Source organism: Abrus precatorius, unplaced genomic scaffold (assembly GCF_003935025.1).
Source record: "Abrus precatorius isolate BTA unplaced genomic scaffold, Abrus_2018 Scaffold9, whole genome shotgun sequence".
Taxonomy (NCBI): Eukaryota; Viridiplantae; Streptophyta; class Magnoliopsida; order Fabales; family Fabaceae; genus Abrus; species Abrus precatorius.
This window is the reverse complement of record NW_020874439.1, coordinates 12375298-12386903: the sequence shown is the minus strand read 5'-3', so window position 1 is coordinate 12386903 and position 11606 is coordinate 12375298.

Below are 11606 nucleotides of genomic sequence, written 5' to 3'. Positions count from 1 at the left end.
TAAAATGTATGGAAAACTATAAAAAAAATCATGTAAATCTTACTCTCTTTTATTTCTAGATTAACGTTTCTCTCTTATACTTTTATAGTTTTTCAATAAATTTTTAGTTAATAATAAAAAATGTGTTAAAAGAATATGTTGCTAACATTCTTCTTATTTAAAATTGTCATGTTAAACTTATTTATAAAATAGGCTTGGAAGTTCAAACTTCTAATAAAATCATGTTAGACAGGTAATTTTTAAAATCATGTTAGATTTTAAAAATTACCTATATCAAGTAAGTAGATTAATATCAAGTAAGTAGGTTAAGTTTAGACACTACATTTAAGAAACAAACTAAACATAAGTTTTATTAAGCCTACCTTAACCTATTTTTACTCTAGCAATAGCAAAACGGTGAATTAAAAAGGATTTGTTATTTATGACGTAGCCATGCATGATTAATAATGAATATAAAGTATTGGTAAATTAGAGTCAAATAAAAAAAATATTTACGTCACCATATTAAATGTTATTAATTATGTAAGAAGGTAAATAATAAATGATTTTTTATATCTTAAATGCATTTCTTTTCATTAAATGTTCCCTATATTTGATAGACTATTTTTAATATTTTTTTTATTATTATACGAATTTCAATAAATTACTATAAATAAAATTTAAGTAGATTTTTTTTAGTGACACACATCAAATTTTTTTAATAATAAATATTTAATCGTTAGGAAAAAAAAAAAGTACACCAAAGAGTACATTGATGTAATATTGTTCACTTGATTTATAGCTTAAGCAAAATATTTGAATACATAAATTTAGAAAATGTCATATATCCTCTCACTCGAAAATGAGAGGGTGAATATTATTTTCTTGATGTATAGCCACCATATTATCACAATGGTCTCATCTGTCTTTCTTTCTGTGGTAGCTAGTAAAATTATGTTATATTATTATATATAATATATAGGTTTAATTTGTGTGAACATTTAGAAGATTATATATTTATATAATTAATACAAAAAATATATAAATTTTTTTATGTTAAAAATAATTTATCTGTTTAAATTTTAAAGAAGTTAAATGAAGAAATTATTTATAATTTAAAAAAAAAAAAAGAAATACAAGTTGTTTTTAATTTATGAAAAAAAATATTTTTTATTATTGTATAAAGACTTTTCTAAAAGTTTATCCAAATTAAATTATAATATTTATCTATTATTAAAGTTATTTATTTAAGAATAATTTTTACTTACTAAGCTCCAACACATCTCTCCCTCCCCCCCCTCTCTCTCTCTCTCACACACACAAAATTGGTCATCATGTCTTCCTCAGAAGCCATGAATTCAATTGTTGGTAAAGGTCATTCTACTGAGTTTTGTGGTGATGCTAATGGTTCAACTGCTTCAACAAGTATCGGCAAAACAAAGCTAAACCCACTTGCAACGGAGTGGCACATTAAGAAAAATCGAGCACCTGAGGGAGAAAGGTGCCTTTTCCTAACATTTTCCAAAGGGCTTCCATTCAATGAGCGGGAAATAACTTTGTTCTTTAATCAGTATGTTACTTTCATCTCAATCTGATTGATAATTGGGACTAACATTTTATTCTATTTGCTTAAATTTTTTTTACTATATATCTATACTTTACCCATTTGTGCATATCTCAGCTTAATTTATAGCAACCTTAATAGTAACGCCTTTAATTAGTCTGTAACAAAACATCTTTTTTTTTTCATTTTCATTTTCATTTTCTATGTGGCCTTTCAACAATTTAAATGGTGCTTTCATAATGTTGTTGTCAGAATGTTTGGTCAATGTGTGCAAACCGTTCTCTTGTTCCGAGCAGATCAAAATCCTCCAGTTTGTGCCAAAGTGGTTTTTCGATTTTCATGTATACCCACTGCAGTTTTGGGAAAGGAAAATAAAGTTCTTTTTTGGGTGAATGACAAACCAATGTGGTGCAAGAGGTATGAACCAAGACCAAGACGAGCTTCGAAGACAAGGAACGAGTACCGTACCTGAATTATCTGTATAGTACTTTTGGAATTGTCTTCTGTCAAATTATGATTATCACATTATGTTTCAATTAATTGTTGTTCTTCATATATTTTTAACTTGATAATAGTTTGTTAAACTGAAATCTTTTGTTAATCCCATTTATCGTTCCCAACATTTGATGGTGCCTTTGATTTTGATCCAATGTTGGTTGGTAAGTGCATAGAAATGAAAGCATATGTTCCATGTTATCTTATCTAAAAATTGTAAATGAAAATTTGGAAATAGCATCTTTTTTGAAGCAACAATAAAGTTTGTCTTTTCTTTAATCAATTTCTATCGAATCCAATTTTGCTTTCAATTTTTAGAAAAGATGTGGCTTAATTTTTCTGTGACGTTTGATTGTTTCAACGCAAGCATCTCGTCTACCTGACACTAATTAGCAATGAATGCATGTTTAAACATTTATGAGTATCAATTAATTTTTTTTGGATAGTTACTTTTATAGAAAATTTTATAAGAATTTAAAAATACCAAAAAGGAAAATTATTTCTCATTTTTGTTAAACATTAAAATGCATAATTGGAAATGCATTTTTTAAGGACTAATGCAATGTGCGGTGCAATTTTTCCTTTTTATTTTTCCCCTTTTTATCTACTTTTTCTTTCTTTGCCTATATTCTACATAATAATATCATTGAGAAATTCAATTGGTGAAAATAAAGGCGATACAATATATAATTTTAAACTTTTTATTTATATTAATAATTGATGTTTAATCACACACTATAATGTCCCAAATGTTGGGTATTCAAGTTATTTATTATTCAATATTTAAAAGTTCATATTTATTAATTAATTCTATCTCATCCTCATGGTAAATGTAGCCATATGTTGGAATATCTTTTTTAAGTGTTAATGTATTTGTTGAAGAAATATAAAATGGTTTTGATCAAAATATTTGTTTGGATATTAAACAAAACAATTTTATTAATTTTGAGTTTTTTAATTACAGGGGGTAGATTTAAAATTTTATCTTCTGAAAGAAAATTTTAAATATTTTTTTCTCAATCCCTGTTCTCTTGCCATTCAATAATTCCTTGTTGGTCTATAATATATCATTGCTTTCCATTGATCTCCCCTTATAAATTCGTCCTTACTACCTTCTTGTTTGTTGAGAAAATGTGATTCTGAAAAGATGTCAAGATTAAACAATTTTCAGCCATGAATTGGGAATGGACTTGTATGAGGAACCTTTGACTTAGATTAGGATACAACAAGTAGTTATGGCGAGGGATAGTGTTATGGACCAAAGTCATGGCTATACATGGTTGAGTTTCTACTATTTTTGCTTTTCTAAGTGTGAAATGCCTGCGTTTATAATCATTCACTGATATACTGTGTTTCACTTCTGTGAAATTTGGCATAGCTTCATAGGAAACATGTACGCAGCTACCTCTGTTAGAAAATTTGAATTGTTTGATAACTTATATAATCCAAACATGAGATTTTTTTAAATGATAGAGGTTGAAATGCATCAATTTAATTATTTTACAATCTAAATTCCCTGAAAATTCAAATTGATCTATCCAACTACATTCTAGGAATATGAGAAAATTATTGCTTTAGTATATGATTTTTTAAAGAAACAAAAACAAAATTATTGTTAAACAGGATATATTGACAACCCTCTTAAGTTGGTATTATGAATAATGAGACACGTAACTAATACATATAAATCCTCAATGTTGTACATTTGACATTCTTTCTTTGTTTATGAATTAGCGACATGATTAACTTTGTCGTCCTATTTGTGATATTTCAAGGCATTTAATAGATTCTCTTAACACTTCAATCTTGTTATGTAGCTTCCATAGCCTATTTTGGCTATTTTAGGCCCAATGCATTGCTAGATTACATTTACATTCAATTATAAGTTTTAAGATCAAAAGAGAAACAAAAAATGAGATAACTCAATATCACCATTATCTTTACCTTGTAAGCGTAGCACAGCACTTAAATAGCTATAACTCTACCAATCATTCTGAGCATTTTATTGATAAATTTTGTTATAGTGATCAATTGGGCATGAGAAGTTATGATCTTAATATTTTAGAAATTATGATAGATTTGATTTGAAATCCTGTTCACAGCTAACGTTTAAAGAACATAGAGTATTGACAACAAAATTATGTTATTAGAATTGAACTGTATGTTAAATGATGGTGGACTTAACTAATTCATATATGTGAAAAATCTTTAGTGCAACTCTTGTACATCTTATTGAAAATCAATAGTGTGAGTATTAATTTTAAACGTGTAGCCAAGGAAAAGCTGTATAAGTTTTACTAACAATTCAATGCAATGATAGAAACTAACATAAGCAATACTCTTTCATTGACTAACAACAATTTTATGAAATCAAGCAACTAAAGAACATAGTTCATATTAATTTGGCATAATTAATTCACAAGTAACTTGGTTTCTAGTTGGAATATATACAAGTAACTTAACGTGTAAATATTCCGTTTCACACTCAAGTGCTAGATTCTCCATGAATTGCCTAATATTACAAGAGGATTTGAAAATCTGAATTATATAGCACTTCAAATGTCAAGCAATTTTTTTATAATTAATTTTCATTATTATTTCATAAAATTTCATTTTTGCTCCTAATTTGGCGCCATTTGAAGGGTTAAAGAATTTAAATGTATGATAAGCATTAGAACATTATAACTTAAAATATAGACGTGAAAATTCGAATGATGATATCAAAATCAAAAGTTGAAAACCATATAGAAAATTGATTTTATTTCAATTGTTTGCTTATACTGATAATTCTAATCAACTAGTCATCTTCAAGCTTTTTGTTCTTATGTAATATTCAATACACGAAAAAACGAACATCAATTTCGTTTTAAAAAATAAATTTGATAAACACATTTATCTATTTTTATCATTTTAAAAATAAATGTCAGTTGGTGAATTAATGTAGATATAGGAAGATTTTATATTGAAAAATGTATAATTCTATGTTAGTTCTTTAACTAATTGATGTAAAAAATATTCTTTCCATTGTTAATTAATGACATCAGTGTTCTTCGTACAATTTAGTAATATTCGTTAATGCCAATAATATTAATGTTATTTTTTTAGACATCAATATTTATATACTATTTAATCTTCGTTGAGTCTATAAATGAAAAATATGCAATATTTATTATTAATATTCATCTACAATCTTATTTAATATGTAGTGTTTGTCGTCAATCTTTGTTAAGTCTGTAAAATGAAAAATGTATAAGGTTTGTTAACGAAAAATATACAATGTTCGTGTTTGTTAATGACGTAAGAAAGGATAAAATGAAACAAAAATTCTAATAAAAACTTGAGAATGTAAGTAAGAATTTATGTTCGTTAAACTTTAATTTATACTATTTTACTAGTGCTTACCTCTGAAATGTTTTATTTCAAATCAATTTTACATCACTTCTAGAAATGTTTGATGTAAAAAGTATTTTCTACATTAATTGTTCTTAAAATTGATGTAGAAAGTACTAACATGTGAAATTGGTTAAAAAATTTTAATATTTTTTTTATTTTTCTAATTTTCTTTTACTTTCTACTTCAGTTCAAAAAACAATCACTGTAGAAAATACTTTTTGTATCAGTTGTTAAACTAATTTTAAAAAGTTCATATTATTTTTAAAAATGTTATCGTATTGTTATTAAATCGGTTATACATTAACTAATATAAAAGTATGTTGTAGAAAGATTATACAACTACTGAATAAACAGGAAAGATTTTTTCAACTTTTATGACATCCAAAATTAAGATCAAACTCTTTCATTACTCTTGCATGATTAATATGTTATTCATTTAAGACTACCTCATTTCTATGCAAACCAAATGCTCCAAATTACTACCAACCAAGTTGTCATCCATGCTTTCTACTATTTCCTACCTTTAGCTAGACACAAAGCCAAAGCAAAGTGTTAGGATGATACAAAACATTGCATTTCACAGTGGACATACTGCTGAATTAAAGAAAAAATCAAGCGTTTTAATTGTATTTATATTCTATCAGGAAAAAAAAAGCATTGTAAGGTGGATTTTTTTTTTAAAAAATCACACAGTGCTCTAAACAATATAAAGTACTTGAAATTTATTTATTTTTTCTTTTAAAAAAATATATTAATAATAAAAATCTTGAGAACAAACCGTCAAATAAATTAGAAAGAACGTCCCCTATAAAAAAAAATCAATAAATAGCTATAAATACCCCAATAATAATAAAAAAAAAAAATTGAAAACGGTTTTTGCTCATTGCCAATTCACAGAGACAAACACACTCCAAGTGAATTTAGTAAAAGTATTGCCATAAACAAACCGCTTAATGGTGGATAGTATGCTTATTAAAATTTAGAACGTTATTAAAAATAGACCTTTGCTTCCAACTCATATTGTTAACGGATTTAAAGTCGTCAAACCTAAAGTAAATGGACGAATGATGAAAATAATAAAAGACAATACAATTTGAAATCTTAGAATACAATTGCATAAGCTGTTGGGCATGATGAATTTTTTAAGACCTCAAACTGTAAAATAAACCAGCAAAAGAGGATACTTAATTTGCAAATTACTCCTGAGAGTATTAGTAAAACAAGAAGGACGTAAATAAGTACTTTAACCTACGAATGTGAGATATTTAGATGAATTTAGGAGAAATAATTCAAGAAATAAAAAAATTGATTTACACATATTATTAATTATTTTGTGACATTAAAAAAAAACTTTTTTCAATGAGAATTTAATCAATAAGATTTTGAGATGTCTTTAGTAGGAATTGACACCTTAAAATGATTGTAATAACAAAATCAAGGAACCTATTTATGATAACTCTAGCTATAACACCTTAAATTTAATTTCAATTTAATAAGAATTTCACAAATTCAAATAACCAATTTTCATAAAATACTTCAAAATAAGGGAAATGTTACAAATTAATATCAAATAACTGCTACAAGACTAGTTTATTTATAACAAATTTTAAAATAAAAACTAAGTCCTATAGCAGTCCATCCATCCCTTCACTGAGTTCGGTGCTGATCGTCTTGATTACTTGAAAAATGAATATAAGGGTGAGTACTCTACACTACCAAAAACACACATTTAACATAGAGTCTCACCTCCAGAACCTTCCCAATACATCCAACAAACACAATCATAGGCAGCAATTCACATCCATAAGTATAAAACACAAATCCATGCATACGCATACCAGACACAGTCACCATAGTACTATGATCACAGATTTACATCATGAATGGTCGCTGGTTACCCCCACCTCACGGATACCACGTAGGCAGTCACAGGTCACTAAGCAAAGATAGTGGTCAGAGGTCTAGTCAAGAAGAGAGTGTGTGACCTGTGGTGCACCTGTTCCGCAGTTGGTGTCACCACCACTCTTTCTTTCCCAAGGTATTCCTACCGTCCTCATCTTCCACACCCCCAGTGTATCGCTGAACCATTCACAGCATATCAAAATGGCGCTAATACGCCTATTCACACATATATTCCATTCACACATGCAATGATCATGCTTACACACGGCACACGGCCCACATTGCATTCAAATACACGGCACTAGGTCCATATTCATTTCACCTCACACAGCACATAGTCAATATTCATCTATCATGCAACATTTACATACAATCCACATCCATCAAGTTCGGGTCAACACACATAATGTTCATATATCACGACACATGGCCCACACGCTAAATCCACCAAGAAGTGCTCCCCCTCACAGATTTCATCCTAAATACATGGAGAAACTCCATGAGAACCCAAGGAAACCACAAAAACAGAGAAAGGAGATGAAAAACCAAAACCCTAACCATTAAAACTCACCTCCAAGCGTTCCCCACACAGATTTAACCTTCAATCAATCTCCCGAACGACTTTAAAGGCAATTTAATCGTTGGAAAAGGGTTTGAGAATGAGAAAATCCAAGGAATTTCGAAGGGAGAAGGAGAAATAATCCTCCCCAAACCTTAACCCCCTTTAAATCCCTTTCTGGTCGCGACACTCTAGCGAAAATATTAGACGAAACTGCACCCTAGTTTCTGCAGAATCTCCCTACAGCGAGACCCTCTCGCTACAGCGAGACTGCACTCAGAAATGCACCCCAAACTGTGCTTTGTCGCTACAGCGAGACGTCTCTCGCTTTAGCGAGAAGGTGATAGTTCTGGTCCTTCCTCCTAGGGCCCTCTCGCTACGGCGAGAGTCCTCTCGCTATAGCGAGAACAACCAAGTATCACGCCCTGCACTTAGGCACTTAGCCCATCTTAGCCCTATCCAGTCATGCATACACATAATACACACATCCATATACTTAATACACATAATCATCATTATCAAGTAAGTCAACACACACACATATATGCATTTAGTTTTATATAAATACAATAATTAATATTACCGAAATTTGGGGCGTTACACTAGCAACTTTACTTGAAAAATTACAAGAACATGAGCTTGAGTTAAAGTCATCAACAACTAAATAAAGAAAGAAATAAAAAGAAAAAAGAAAAATATTGTTAAAAGTCACATCCTCGTCCCTTAAAAGGTGATGAGAAATGATGACTCTAAACTAAATGAAGAAAGCTTACGTTTTTGAGAAATTTTTGGAAAATTATTAAAGAAAAAGAAATTTTTTTAAAGAGAACCTCCTTACCAAAATAAAAGAAAATAAAACAAAGTAAAAAATTCTCTACACTTACATGCTTTAAATGTGGGAACTCTAATCACACCACAATTTATTGCTCCTATCTTAAAAAAAAAACAGAAAAAGAGAAAAAAAATTCCTACATAACATAGGATATGAAAATGGCATAAACTCTTACAAAACTCAATTGATGAAGAAGCGAATATCTGTCTAATGGAAAACTATTCTGATAGTCACGAAAGTGAGGTGTGCTTCTAATCAAGGAGTGCATTGGTGCCTTGATAGCAAATTCTCCAAGAACATGACGATAGTAGACAAATCAATTTTTTTTTAACCTATGGAAACAATACTAAATAAAAATACCTTGGCGTTGGAAAAGTCAATTAATCTCCTTCTACCTAAATTGATAATGTATATATATATATATATATATATAAAAGTAGATGAATTAAAACATAATTTGCTTAGCATTAGTCAATTATGTGATAAAAGAAATAAAATTATATTTGACTCAAATTGCTACATAATTAAAAATAAAGATGACAGGCAAGTTAAGTTTGTTAGTGAAAAGTAGACAACATTTAATTAGGCTAGATAATATATCTTTATATAATGCAAAATGCTTAAGGACTTAAAAAAGCATAAATCTTAGGGGATGCATTGGTTTAAGATTTCATAGGATTTTAAAATATTTTTTTAAGCAAAAAAATCTATTGGTATTTAATAAGGATTTTATGTCACTTAAAAACAATCTAGTGGTATTCAATTTAGACTTTTAAGATTTTTTAAAGAGTTCATTAAAATTCATTGGTATTCATTTGAGATTTTTTACAACTTAAAAACAATCTATTGGTATTAAAAAATATAAGAATTTTAAATAATTGTTATATTAGAGGAATTTTGAAGGACTTTTTAGTGATATCTATAAATACCAAATTTATAAAACAATCTCATCTAAATCCATTAGATTTTGGAAGATTGTTTGAAGTGACTTTTCAAGTGCTTCAAGAATTTTCAGATGAGTTTTTCATCTCTTTTTTTTCTATGCTCTTGCCTTATCCATTTTTTTCTCTGCTAATAATACTGCACTATTGCTCATATATAATACTGTACTACTGTTCTCATTCCCCTATAATGATAGTACCATTGACTTGTTCTATTTAGTTGAGTTTGTTCCTTAGATATATAACACAGAAAATGCTTGAAATTTTAACTTTTAAGTAGTAATTTTTTTTATAGAAAATGGATGTGAGATTGATAATTTTCTAACTGACGCCAATTTTTAGCTCCATTTTGAGGTGTAAGATATCATCTACAAGATTTTGCAGGTCAGAATAATAACCCTGAGAATGAGAAAGAATTGTTCAATCTTCATCATGCGTCTTTAACGAATGTGATGGAGAGAATATTCGGTATTTTTAAATCAAAGTTCACAATTTTTAAGTCAATACCTCCATTTTTATTTAAGATATAAGTAGAACTTGTGTTAGTATGTGCAGAATTACATAACTTTCTTCACAAAGAATGTTGTTCTGATGAATTTTCAATTGAACCGATGGACGAACTTCATCTTTAACATTATCGGTTAATGAAGATCATAATTTTGAGCCTATTATTCAAACTCAAGAGCAAGAGCAAGAAAACTCTAATGCTTGGAGGACTAGTATAGCTATGGATATGTGGGTGAATGCTATTTAGGGGACATGATATTAAAGAGAATTTTATTATTATTATTTATCCAAACATTGTTGCTTTTTATTATTTTTGTCTTTGACTCTTTTTAAATATGAATGTATGAAAAAAAATCTTGAGCTCTTTATGTCAAAAATCTATGAAATTCTACAAAGTTCACAAAGTTTCGCATAATCTATTAAAATCCTGACTTAAAAGTCTTGCAGAATTTATTAAAATTCTAACTTAAAAGTCTTACAGAATATTGAAAAGTCTTAAAAATCATAAAAATCCTACAAAGTCTTTTAAAATCCTAATCCAATACACCCCCTTAGTTATAGCATTGAAAAATTGCTCACATCCATGTAAATCATTTAAATAAATTGATTTTAAAAGATTTTGTAATTGATCTGCCAAAGCAATTTAAAAAGAATCATATTTATGATTCTTATCAAAAGGGAAAAAATCATGATTATGGAGTTTGAGTTTAAAATCATGATTTTGAAACTTTTTACAAAAATAATGACATTGAACATAATTTTTCTGCTGGCTCTTAGCTAAAATAGGATAGTTAAAAAGAAAAATAGATCTTTAAAGGAGTTTACAAGAACTATGCTTAATGAGGTAGCCTTCCTAAGTATTTTTGGACAAATGTGGTAAGTGTTGCATGTTATGTAATGAATATAGCCTTGACATAATAGTTTTATAATAACACTCGCACACAAGCATGCTGTGATAATTTAAAAATAATAAAAACATGTTTAAATGTTTGTAATCTAATCAATAGATAAAATTTGTACATTTTTTATAAATATTTTGAAAATATATACTTGAAAATAATACAACAACAACACACATAAAAAAATTTAATGATGGGTTAAACAAGAAATTTTGAAACTTTAAAAATGGATTGTGCAATTTGTGGTAAACTAATATGACACATGTTACTAGAAACGATGATATTTATGTTACCATAAATAAAATATCTTAAAAGCTATTATAGTTATTAGCTGAAGACATATAAATGTAAGAATGTGCCATATATAGCATATGTGTGAAACATTTCTTATATTTAAATTAAATTTTTAACATTTTCATGCGGTAATTGCTCTGCCAAGTAGATGTAAAAATGTCCCATAGCCCCTGTGCGGAACTCATTTTTATATCTAGACTCTAGAGTCAAGGTTTCACCATCGTTAATTCTGATTGAACTA